Source organism: Ambystoma mexicanum, chromosome 2p (genome assembly GCF_040938575.1).
Source record: "Ambystoma mexicanum isolate Mex_15411 chromosome 2p, UKY_AmexF1_1, whole genome shotgun sequence".
In the NCBI taxonomy this organism is placed as follows: Eukaryota; Metazoa; Chordata; class Amphibia; order Caudata; family Ambystomatidae; genus Ambystoma; species Ambystoma mexicanum.
Window position 1 is genome coordinate 557,102,888 of NC_090923.1, and position 12,999 is coordinate 557,115,886.

At 51.2% G+C, this 12,999-nt stretch overlaps 1 protein-coding gene across 1 annotated transcript in view; it reads right to left on the reverse strand.

Moving 5' to 3' along the window:
* The window catches only part of LOC138566554 (protein mono-ADP-ribosyltransferase PARP3-like), a 503,923-nt gene that overhangs the window by 420,420 nt on the left and 70,504 nt on the right, over positions 1-12,999 (reverse strand). The window lies entirely within an intron of this gene.

Genomic DNA, 12,999 nt, shown 5'->3' on the forward strand with positions numbered 1-12,999 from the left:
GTGGCAGTGATCGTACAGTTACAGTACTATTCAACATCAACAAGTCACTAACTTTGATAGATTCAAGTTATTAGTCTGTGAGGTCAATCCCCTCTCCTTTTAAGTAGAACCGTACAAGTGCTTTTAGACTGACACACACCTCATGTGATGTCTGATGATGTGACATTTTACTTTACACGTCACAGACAGGAAATGGAATACATAAGGGTGAGACAAAGAAATACATACAGGTAGGTGGGCCCGGGCCGCCGATTGAAGGCTCTTAAATAATCTGTGGCTACTGGCTATAATATAACGAGCCCCACCCACCAGCTGTATTTCTTTTGTCTCCATTATAATGTAAAAAAGAAAAGTGGAGATCCTTTTTTTGTTCCATTATAATGTCTACTCTACTGCCTCTGAATGCCGTAGTGAGTCTAGTGACAAAGAAGGATTGGGAATTGGGATAGGCAAATGTGCATTTAGTGTTTCAGATCCCTGCTGGATATCCATCTTGTGTCTTGAATCAAGAGTCAAAAGAGATGGCCACCCAGCATGGATGTGAAACACTACATGCCCAATTACCCACGGCCTGCGAAATGCCATAGCTAAGAAGTGGGTGGAACAGATGATTGTTAAGCCAATGACTGAGGTGATAATACAGGAGGAAACTGACAGCCGCAGGGATCAAGCAAAGTCTGCAAACACAGCTATAAGTCGACTCCCAGAATGCAAAATAATGTCGACCTGAAAAATCTATTTAAGCCCACTATACTTTCAGTGATTTGAAGACATGTAATAAAATAAGTTGTGTAATAACAAACAGATATGCAGATTCTTTGCAACAAACCTCCACTATTTGGTGCATGTATACGATCATACGAGGTTAGGTTTTTAATTATTAACATATGACCCGTGAGGTAACTCGCTCACAAAGATCTTTTGTAGGACAGACTCATTTGGATGGGTAGTGGTGGCATAGTAGTGCTGCACCAAACTTACCTTCTAGCCACGATGTTAAATCATACCGGTTGGTAAGCCTGCAAGGGTCTTGGACCCTCGCAGATGTTAACACAGGGCAACAGGCCCAATCACAGAGTGTGGTTGGGGAACGAGGGGGGCAAATTGAAGGCAGGGGTGGACTGGACCAAAAGGGGCCCTGGAAATAATTTTCAAAGTGGCCCCATATTACACATTTTCAACAAGCCCAACCCTTTTCCCATGAGAAAATGTGGAAATAAAATAGGTTATCACACAAAAGAGGCCCAGAGTGCAGAGGCCTACTGGAAAATCTCCAGAGTTCTCTATAGGCCAGTACACCCCTGATTGAAGGTACTGGGAATGAGTTGGAGGTTGGAATAGGAGTGAGTCTGCAAGTGCTAGAAGCGCGTTTGCAACGACAACAAAAAACAAAATGTAGCCTACTTGTCCGGCATATAGTGGCAACACAATCAATAGGCCCACACAAGGCCCTTCTCCCGCTAGCAGTAGTCAGCTCATCTCTTCCTCTCTGCCCCACACATCTTACCTCAATTGTAACATGAGATGCGGAAGGCGCTCTGCTTTCCTACAGGCTCTCAGCCAATGCACTCTCCCCTCTGATGTACTACAAGAGGAAAATTGAATTCTTTCACCAAGGCTAGAAAAGAACAAATAGGCAGAATACATTTTAGACCTTGCCCAATGAGTGTGTCCTGGTCCTTAAAACCTTCCCCTCCCAAACATGTTCCCTTCCCTCACTGCAATCTTGACATGTGGAGGACCCTTTTTTAAAATACTGGCTGGGCCCATCACTATACAGTCACACACGCATATCAGATTTCATTCTTTTATTGAATAGTACTGGTGTATGCATACATTACTGTAGCTGTAAATCAGTTCATGATATTGGAGTTTATATTTTAATCATCTAACAGAGGTAAAGTGCATACTTGCACCATTTAGTAATATACACGTGCATAATATATACCAACCAATTAATGATGCATGGGTGTATGCATAACGCGGTTCATATGCAAGTGTATGTATGTCCGTTCAAATGATATAGTTGCAACTATTCACACCAGGGTGCATGATATAGCAATCAAGAATATCTCCTAGATGAATTGTAGGGTGTATGCAAATATCAATTAGTAAGATCAGGGGGTTACATACGAGGAGGTAAGTATATATTCTGTCCTTGTATCCAGAAGACTCGCCTGGTGCAAACATGCAGGTTTGGTTCATGTTTTGCTGTGCACCAACCCCCCCTGCACAGAACTGTCGTGCACTCATTCGTGTATCGCTGGATTATATGCGGGCGAGGGCATTTCATCGGAAAGCGCAAGGCCACCTGTTGAATAGCGCGGAAGCGCGCTCCCATTTACAACTGGCAGCTTCTCCGTTTTTGTGCAATTTACATTTTTAAAATGCAGAATATGTACATTTTCTAAGGAAAACAGTTCCTTTGTATTCAGTCCATAATAATGTGTGTGTGTGGTAGTGTGAGGGTTGCCTCCTTTAATTAACGAATGGACGCTCCGAGGGGCTAAATCAAGGATGTGCAGTAGAAGCAGGCTCACTACCACAAACCTACTCGAACAATCTTTCACATAGTGTCCCCCATCCATGACTAAGAAAATAAAGAAAAGTCTGCTGTGTGCGATCATTTCAACATTCAACGTCGACTGGCATATATATATACTGTGATATATACTATATTTCGTCCAGAAGCGATGGCAACTGATAAGAAAAGATAATTGTTTAATTAGATAAGAGAGACCTACATGTTTCCGCCTGGCAGTGCGATTAGCAGAAAGCTAATTATGGGTGTTTTGTGATTAGAGGGATTATAAATTAGATATTAATCTGACTCCGGATTGATCCATTCATAGTTTCATCTTTTCGGAAAACACTTAATTGGAAGGCTGCTTGCGCCAGCAGGCGGAAGGTGCATTAATTAACCCCCATTTTGATCTGCTTGAGGTACCATGAAATACATTTCAAATGCGTTAGTTCAAATCAGCTGGTCATTGTTCTTTTGGTACTTCATCCAACTGCTAGGATCACAGTCAGAAAAGAGCAATATATTTGCAGTGAATTCTCACCCTAGGAGCAAATGTAACTTGCAATGTTAAAGTGTACAACCTTTGTATGTGTGCAGGGGCCACAATTGAAGCACTCGTGTTTACACCGTATTGCATGGAGCAACAGTAAACACATGACCTGATGACGCTCCTTTCCCGTATAATGCGTTTAAACTGCATTTAGTGACCCGAACACATAATTTGAAGCAGAGAGAAGTCTCCACTATCAGATAGTAGGCCCCTAGAACTCCTGGTAGTGGTGTGGGCATAATGTGGCATGAAGGGCAAGGTGCGGGCGCCAGGGGCCAACTTGTTGCTCTTGCAATGGCTCCGCTTTGTTCAGAGCTGGTCCTGACAACTTATCATGACAGCGCACATTTCCCTGCTTGATGCACACAAACGGGTTCAATTGTTTAAAAATATAGAGCTTCAAATTTTATGCATAAAAAAAACGCAATGCCCATGTCAAAAAATAGCTACAAGCATTTGACTCTCACACAGTCTCTTCATGTCTCCTCTCCATCTTGTAAGTAGTACACTTCATTGGGCAGGAAATTAAGTTGTCCCTTATTAGGAGTGAAATAATCAAGCACTCTTAGCTTTTAGGCTCATATCATACTACATTCTCGACATATTGGCCTTTATTTATAAACTGTACAAGAATGGAACATGATTTGCTAACAATGCCAACTCTTTTACAATACGTTTTCAGAGCTCTATTTCAGCACATTTGTATGAAACAAGAGTGTGGTGCAGTAGTTGGGTGAAGTAAGTGGGCACTGCAGTCGGTTGTCTGCAATGCTGGCTTTCCGATTCCCACACTCAGCAGTGATTCTGGATGCAGAATGCTCATGTGCACCAGAAGAAAAAACATCTAGCTATGTGTGTCTACTCTGTATGGAACGTATATAGTACGATCCAAACCAGCACTCAATGGAGCATTGTGTAACAAAAGAAAATACAGAGAGAGAACGCTGGAAAGAGCTGGGGAGGGCAGCCAGGGCAAGTAAGACGGTTTGGCCCGTGGTTCCAGTTTCACATGTAGGATCTTTGTGGAAAGTTAACTGCATGCACATGATTGATTGGTTTGAGGTTTTATAGTGTGCAACCTGTAAAGGCACTACATAATTATGAATAATACGTATGGCAGGCAGTGCCCACCTACTGTGTACTTAGGTATTGTAATGCATTGGGCGTGACGCACGTATACAAATGCATTTCAGAACAACCTTAGCACGATGCATGTTCCATATTTACCCACACCTACACATTCAAACGTGTGCGTTTTTACCTACACAAATGCCCTGCGCACGTGTCCATGAATGGCATGTATGCGTTGAGTTCTTCCCCATGGGGGGTGGGTTGCAGAGGGTGCGAGATCTGAGTTGGAGAGTTTGGAGACTCTCAGCCTCCGAACGCCTGGCTGTGAGAGTGGAAGTGGCAGAAGTGAGCGAGGCGCGTGCTATCGGGATCTGGAGAGCTTTTAAAAGCACAGCGAGTGGGATTCAGTTTTGATTTCAATAAAGGATATATTGTGAATGTGAATGCTAAGTGGGTATTTGTAAACGACTGCAGAGCTTTTAAAAGCACAGGGAGTGAGTGGGATGCAGTTTCGATTTCAATAAAGGATATATTGTGAATGTGAATGCTAAGTGGGTATTTGTAAACAAGTGATTCCGTAATGGGTTACAAAAACTTTTGTTTATAGGCGCGTTATAAATGCCATACCATATCATGCGCTCAGTAGCATTTCACCCTCATCTGCCAACAGGTAGATTATCGCACACCATGCACATTCATTCAGGCTCACAATAACACAGAGAATAAAAACACATTTAATTCGCACTAACACGTGTTAAGGGCACATTCATCACTTGGGCCTAGATTTCAACAAAGGGGGAGAAGCAGGAAAGAAGGCCATGAGACGGGAGGGAAGAAAAAGAGGATAGAGGACCTGGTGTGGGGACTGCTTACCTTCTTGGAACCTTTGAAATCCGGCACAGCACGTAGCTTTCGGAAGTGTGACAGCAGGGTTTATATGGAGCACAAACAGAGCCTCAACTGTCTCTGACAGTGACACGTGCATTGATTCCGGAATGTTCCAGCCCAGGAAAACTCCACCTCCTCCAGGCTCACTGGAGCCAGCCCAGCCTTGGCCCGGGCCCGGGCAAACTCCACCTCCTCCAGGCTCACTGACTGTTGCCAGCCCAGCCTGGGCAAACTCCACCTCCTCCACTCCCAGGCTTGCTGAAGCCAGCCCAGCCCAGCCTGGGCCCGGGCAAACTCCACCTCCTCCAGGCTCACTGACTGTTGCCAGCCCAGCCTGGGCAAACTCCACCTCCTCCACTCCCAGGCTTGATGAAGCCAGCCCAGCCGAGCCTGGGCCTGGGCAAACTCCACCTCCTCCAGGTTCACTGTGAACAACACAGCCAGCCCAGCCCTATATGCAATTTGCAATGCATCAGCCCAGCCCAGCCTGGACCTGGGCAAACTCCACCTCCTCCAGGTTCACTGTGAACAACACAGCCAGCCCAGCCCTATATGCAATTTGCAATGCATTCATTGAAGTGCAGACTTGCAAAACAAAAACAACAGTTCAATCGGTTTACCGGTACAAACAAGGTAACGGTTATTTACACAAAATGAAATTGACAACGGTTTTTGTACCGGTATACCGGTATACCGTTACAACCCTAATTCACATGCTCATGAATAAAAAAATACATAGCTGTACACACATGCACAACCACGGGAGGTGGCAAAGGCTCAACATTAAGCATTACATCCAAAACTCAACATTAAGCAATTCTTACCTCCTCACCAGGCTCACCTTAGGCGAACAGGTTGCGCAGCACTGCTTGGCCGACCCTGGACTCCTCCCTGGAATCCCGATCGACGCAGTAGAAGTTAGTGAAGGTGTGCGTCGACCTCCACGTAGCAGCCCTGCAGATGTCCAGCAAGGGCACACCAGATAGGAACGCCGTGGTAGCTGCGATCGCTCTGGTGGAATGGGCTCTCGGACGGCTAGGCAGTGGTCGGTTTGCCAACCGATGACAGTACATGATACAGCCGGAGAGCCATCTGGAAATGGAAGCCTTCGAGAGAGCCTTCCCCTGATTGACAGGTCCAAAGTTCACAAAAAGTTGTGATGTCTTCCGAAACCTCTTTGTGCGGTCCACGTAGAACTTCAGCGCTCTAGCCACATCCAGCGAGTGCAAAGTCCTTTCAGCCGGCGACGAAGGCGATGGGAAGAAAACAGGCAACACCAAGGGTTCGTTGAGGTGGAAGTCCAACGGCACCTTGGGCATGAAGGAGGGGTGCGTCCTGAGCACTACCCTCGTGTCGTGAAAAGTCAAATATGGGGGCTTGCAGGAAAGGGCCTGGATCTCTCCCACCCGTCGTGCGGAGGTGATGGCCACAAGAAACGCTGTTTTCCATAACAAGAACTTCAACGGAGCTGAGTGCAGAGGCTCGAACGGAGGTCCCATGAGCTTGGTCAGCACCACGTTGAGCTCCCACGCCGGGGCCGGTGCCTCCACCGGTGGGAACGATCTGAACAGTCCCTTCATGAATTCTTTCACCAGACGATGAGACCACAAAGACGTCCGTCCCGTGGTTCTGGTGTATCGGGAGATCGCAGCAAGATGAATCTTGATGGAAGCGTGCGCTAGTCCAGCCTTGGCCAGCGTCAGCAGGTACGGCAGTACTTGAGGAGCCGTAATCCGTAGAGGGTTAATCTTCTGTGCATGGCACCAGACAGAGAACCTCTTCCATTTGTGTCCATAGCATTTAAGAGTTGAGGATGCCCTGGCCTTTGCAAGAACCTCTCTGCAGTCGGCCCGTATGTCGTAACCTCCAAACTCTAACGCTGCAGGAGCCAGGCCTGCAAGTTCAGCGACTTCGGGTTGTGATGAAAGATGGCGCCTCCTTCCCTGGAGAGAAGATCCGCGTCCACTGGCAGCTTGATTGACGGGGACGCTGACAAGACCAGAAGGTCCGGGAACCATATCTGCCTCGGCCAAGCAGGTGCGACGAGGATCATCCTGCACCGTGACCTCTTGAGCTGGTTGATGAGCCGGATCAGCGGCCGGCAATGGAGGGAACGCATATAGGAACAGGACCTCCCAGGGGAACGAGAAAGCATCGCCCATGCTCCTCGGCTGGGGAAACCTGCTGGCGAACCTCTGGCACTTGGAGTTCGTCGCCGTCGCGAACAGGTCGACCTGGGGTGTGCCCCACCGTCGGAAGAGGCGGTCCACTAGAGCCTGTCATAGTTCCCACTCGTGGCACGAGCGCAGCTCTCTGCTGAGCGAGTCAGCAATGGTGTTTTTTATCCCTGCCAGATGAAACGGCACCAGAAACATCCCTTGGGCGACGGCCCAATGCCACAGATCCTGAGCCTCCTTGGACAGGGCTGGGGATCTGGTACCACCCTGCTTCCTGATGTAGAACATGGTGGTGGTGTTGTCGGTGAAGATCCTTACCACCTTGCCCTTGAGGGACGGAAGAAAGGACCTGAGAGTCCAAAACACTGCACGGAGTTCCAGGACGTTGATATGGAGGGACTTCTGCGTTGGCAGCCAAAGGCCCCTCGCGTGCAGATTTTCGGTGTGCGCTCCCCACCCTTCCAGGGAGGCATCCGTGGTCACTGTCTTCTGGTGGCCCGGGGTCTGGAAGTCCATGCCCGCCGTCAGATGCGCGTGGCGCCCCACCACCGGATCGCTGGTCGGAAGCTCTCGTCGAGTGTGATCCTGTCCTCGAAGCTGCCCGTCGTCTGAATCCAGCGAGCATCCAGGAACTCCTGCAACGGGCGCATCCGAAGCCTGCACAGGCGGATGAGATAAATGAAGAAGACATCATTCCGAGGAGGGATTTGATGGACCTCACCCTGGCCGCGTCCGCAACCAGCATCCGCTGCACCTTGCCCAAGATGGCCCTCGTCCTTTCCTCCGACGGAGAGGCCAGAAGCGCCACTGTGTCGAGTTTCGCTCCCAGAAACAGCGCGTCTTGCACGGGCACCAGGTGGGACTTGGTGTAGTTTATGGAGAATCCCAGGTCCGTGAGTAGTTGGACGGTCCTCGTTGTGTGCTCCGCGGCAAGCTCCTTTGTCTTTGCTCGGATGAGCCAGTCGTCCAGGTAGGGGTAGATGTGGATCCCCTCCAGGCGCAGCCGCGCCGCCACCGGTGCGAGGCACTTGGTGAACACCCTGGGTGCCGACCTCAATCCGAAGGGAAGGGCTCTGAACTGGTAGTGCCGCCCTTGGACCGCGAATCTGAGAAACTTTCGATGTCCCTTTAGGATGGGGATATGGAAGTAGGCATCCTCCAAATCCAACGACGACAGGAAATCGCCCTCCTCCAGTTGACCCAGGACGTGCTGGAGGGTGACCATCCGGAACTTCTGTGCCTTGATGAATTTGTTCAGTCGTCGTAGGTCCAGGATGGGACGCCATCCTCCTGTCTTCTTCTTCACGAGGAAGTATCTTGAGTAAACCTCTTTGGGACGAGCTCGATGGCGCCTTTCTTGAGCATCGCCTTTACCTCCAAGAGAAGTTGAGGGACGTGATGTTCCTTCCTTGCCACGGGGGGGACGCACGGGCACTTCTTTAGAAACTCGAGAGCGTGACCCTGGGCCAGGGCGTCCAGCACCCAACGGTCGGTGGAGATGGACTCCCACACGCTGACGAAGTTCGCTAGCCGGCCTCCCACCGGGGTGCTTCGGTGGGGGCCCGAGCCCTCGGCCGGTTCAGTCCTGCTTCGACGAGGCTTTGCTGCCTTGTCCTCCTTGGCGACGAAGGCGGGGTCCGCCCGACTTGCCTCGTCCCCTGTAGGCTTCCTGTGACGACGAACGGGCCGCTTGACGATAGGTGGAAAATCCGCCGCCGGAACCTTTGGAGGCACCCTTGCCTCAGACGCTCCGAAAGGGCGGCCGTCGTTGCTGGAGAACACCAAGAGCCCGGGCCGTCTCCGTCTTGATGGCTTGTAGGGAATCGTCCACTGTTTTCCCAAACAGGTTGCTCCCGTCGAACGGCATGTCCAAGACTCTGGTCTGCACGTCCTGACGGAAGTCAGTTGCCTTGAGCCATCCACGCCGTCTAAGGCACACGCCGTTGCCCAACTGGCGAAATCCAGTGTCAGCGATGTCCGTCGCTATCGTAATGGCGTGGTCCGATGCCACTTCTCCTACCTGCAAGATCTCTAGGGCCTCCGCCCTCTTGTCGTCTGGTAGGAAATCCAGCAGGGGGGCGATTTTGTACCACAACTCCCTGTCATAGCGGGCTACGATAGCGTTAGCAGCCTTAATCGTCGTCGCTGCCGATGAGATGACTCTGCGTCCGTTCGTGTCCAACTTCTTTCCCTCGCCGTCCGGCGGGGAGGTTGACGTAGAGGCCGAGGAACCCCCCCGCTTTCTTACTGGCCGCCGCGGAGACGACCGAGTCCGGGGTCAGCTGTGCCCAAAGGCACAAGGGGGCCGCGTCCGGGACCCGGTACTTCTTCTCGTACCGATCCCTTCTCGCAGGCGTTGTGGATGGGTTCTTGAGGAGGGCGAGACACTCATCCCGGATATCGTCCAGTAGAGGTACAGCGAGGACCGTCTTCCACTTGGTCTCGTGCCGTTGATAAAGGAAACCTTCCTTCTTCTCTTCCGGGCAGAGCTGGAAAAGCTCGGATGCCCTGGCGATCATGGAGTGAAACGATCCAATCTCGTCGGGCGGGGAAGCCCGGGGAGGAGGTGACGACGGGAGTTCCTTGTCGTAAACCTCGTCGTCTGTGCCCGTCGCGGCCGTGTCAGTCCCCGTATCATCCCCACGGGTCGTGGATGGGGAGGAGGGCTGAGCAGGGCGCGATGGTTGAAAAGGAGGTGGAGGATGAATCCTTCTTCTCTTAGGAGGAGGGCTCCCAGAAGGGCCTGGCTCCGGGTCCCCCGTCGGGAGAGGTTCCTCCGTTGGTGGTAACGGCAATCTCGTCCTTATCTCCGAGCATAAGGATGGTATAGCCAACAAAATGGCCACCGAGTTGTCTTGCGGCACTGGTTGAGGGGAGCCCGACGGGCGGTCAGGAGCCCCGTAGGCACCCTCGATGTTTTCGTCGTCTCCTACGTCGGTGTCCCTCCCGACGGGCTGGTCTTCCACGCCAACGCTGTGGTTTAAGACTTCGATCAGCTCCACCTCAGAGGTTGAGGCCGAATCCACGACGACCTCCTGCCCCCCCTTTTTCTTCTCCTTCTGAGGTTTCACGGGGGTCCTGCCGATGGCCATGAAAGAGGACTCCCTCCGCGGTGGCAGGGAGACCCCGGACCCCAAGGTTGCCACCACTGGTGTAGCCTCCACAGGCTGAGCCAGGGCCGCCGCGACTGTCTCGATAGAGGCCTTGGCCGGATGGATTAAGGCTTTCACCACCTTAGGTGCGATCACCGCCTTCTCCTTGGGGGGAGGGTCACCGCCTCGCTCCCCCTCCGATGGGGCCTTAGAGCTCGACCGGGGTCTCTCCAGGAGCTTCGCCGGGTGCTCGGCCTTCCTCTTACCCGAGCCAGAGCGTTGGCTCGTGGTTGATGGCGCCAGGGAGGATGCACCCTGCCTGGCGCCCGTAGAGCCCGACCGTTCGGCGCTCCCAGTGTCACCGGACTCGCAGTGCTTGGCCTTCTGTTGGACCCCCGTCGCCGGGGCGCCCTCAAAGGTCTTAGAAGACCGCTCGGACTTCTTCTTCTTCTTCCTGACGGGCTCTTCCCTTCCAGCCAGTTGGCGAGACGCAGATGGCGGTCCTTCATGGTCCGCTCCGACATATTGCCGCAAAACGCACAATCCTTCTCCACGTACGTCTTGTCCTCATGCAGGCAGTAGAGGCAAAGAGAGTGTTCGTCCTCCTTAAAGACATTCGGAAGCTGGCATCCAGGGCAGACCCTGAACAGCTTTCCGGGCGTCGAGCTTCCCTTCTCCTGGGCCATGATCGAGATGGGCCTGAGAAACTTCTGGAGTCCTCCAAAAGCATGGCTCGACGAAATCTTCACCCTTGAGGGGCGTAGAAGAATCCGACACGGGTCCCCGTTGATCGGATAAAGAAACGGTGGAGCTTGAGGCTCTTTTGACCGAAAAAGAGAACATTTTCCTAAGAAAAAGCATGAAAAAAGCACTAAAGCTTGAGAGCAATAGCACGAGGATCCCAACACTTGAACGTGCGGTAAAAATCTGAAGATGGGTGCCAGAGGCGGGGCTTAGGGAGATGGCAGTCATTGGCTGTGGTCAGTATGACGCAGAGATCAGTGATTGGTTATTACTACGAAAGACAGATCAGAAACGAAACTGATACTGATTTTTCTTTACCGAGGATTCCCAGCCTGACGACGGGGAATATTCATGAGAATGTGAATCCATGCCAGACCCCATGCTGGAGAACTACCAGCTCCACATGGGTGCAGTCAAGGGCACCTATTACGTTTAGCATGCCTGCCAGTGCATAGAATGCTATTTTGGTTGCATTCACCTCCTCGGCAGTCCATGGTAAATGTAGGTGGTGACTTGCGTATTTCAGGAGGGCATCTAGTACCTGGTTGAGCACACGGGAGAAGCATGGTTGTGAGATGCCATGCAGCTGTCCCACTGTGTGCTGTTAAGTGCCTGTGGCAAGGAAGTGTAGCACAGACACTACCTTCAGCAAGTGGGGGGATGGTTGTCCAGATGTTAATGAGGCTCACCAGGTCGTCATGAATGAGGTCCACTATTGTGCATATGGTGTCCCTGTCCAGGTGGTACAGGGTGTGGATCTGTGCAGGGATTAGGTCAAATGGACTGGCCCTTTGGCGGGGATTGGTGGCTGCCTGCGGTATACAACAGCCTGCACTGGTGGTATGTGCGGGCCCTGTCTCACCCTCCTTCTCTTCCTGCGCCTCCGCTGCATTCTCTGGTTCAGTGCCTGCTCAAGTAGTAGCAGTGCAGGCATGTCCTCCAGCCCCATGATTGCAACTGCTAATGGTAGCATTGTTGATTTGAGAGGGGTGTGGTGTGTGGGAGTGCTCCTTTTGTGCTGTTCCAGACTCCATTGCCTCCACCTGTGCTGATTGTGTGCACCTGTGGCAGATTTATGCACAGCAGATTACTATTTACGGCTGCCCCGCGAGGCCGATGTTAACGCCATCATGACATCCGTTCTTACTGGCATGTCCAGGCCGGTGATTGCATGTCCGTGCAAATCGTAATGTGCTCTTCCTTGCGGCATGCCGGTGTCACAGGCACAGCTGCAGCGTGTCTGCGCACATACCGGCAAGGAGTAGCCCGGTCGCAGCGGGTCCCTGATGATGCTGGTGACACCGGCATCATGGGTCGTAATGCCCCGGTCTGGTAAACGATGCCGGTATTACCGTACCTGCATCGATTTTACCTTACTGCCAACCTTGTAATGAGGCCCAATGTATTCCATATCGTGTCATGGAGTGCCCCCCACATTTCTCTAACAGAGCTGCCAAGTCTCCCTAAAATCACAGGAGTCTCTAGCAAAAGGAGACAGACACCTGCACTCTCGTATTTGAATAGGAATTTCTTTCTACATCTGCAAAGATCTTCAGCTGCACCTCATACAGTCCCTTTGTGGCAAAGCTGGACAGAAGTAAGTAAAACACTGCTGAACAACACATGCTGGTCTGACTGGGGCTAAGCTGTGTCCTGTACACCTCGATTGCTGAATTTCCAGCTGATCCCAGTGGCAACTTTGGATAAAGGGGGATAAATGGGAGAGATAAGATGATCACATGTGTAATTTCAGTACAAGTGGTGTGCAGAGGCTACACAGCCCGTGTGATGGTCTAACATGCATATTCTGGCACACAAACACGACTGTAGTGTGACAGGACATATTTTTACTTTTCTTCTAAATTGGATTAGAAACCACATCCTGCAGTCTCATCTTAAGCACAGTTAAGGGTTTCTAAAACAGCCCCGGTCAAAGTTAAGGGTTAGGCTTTA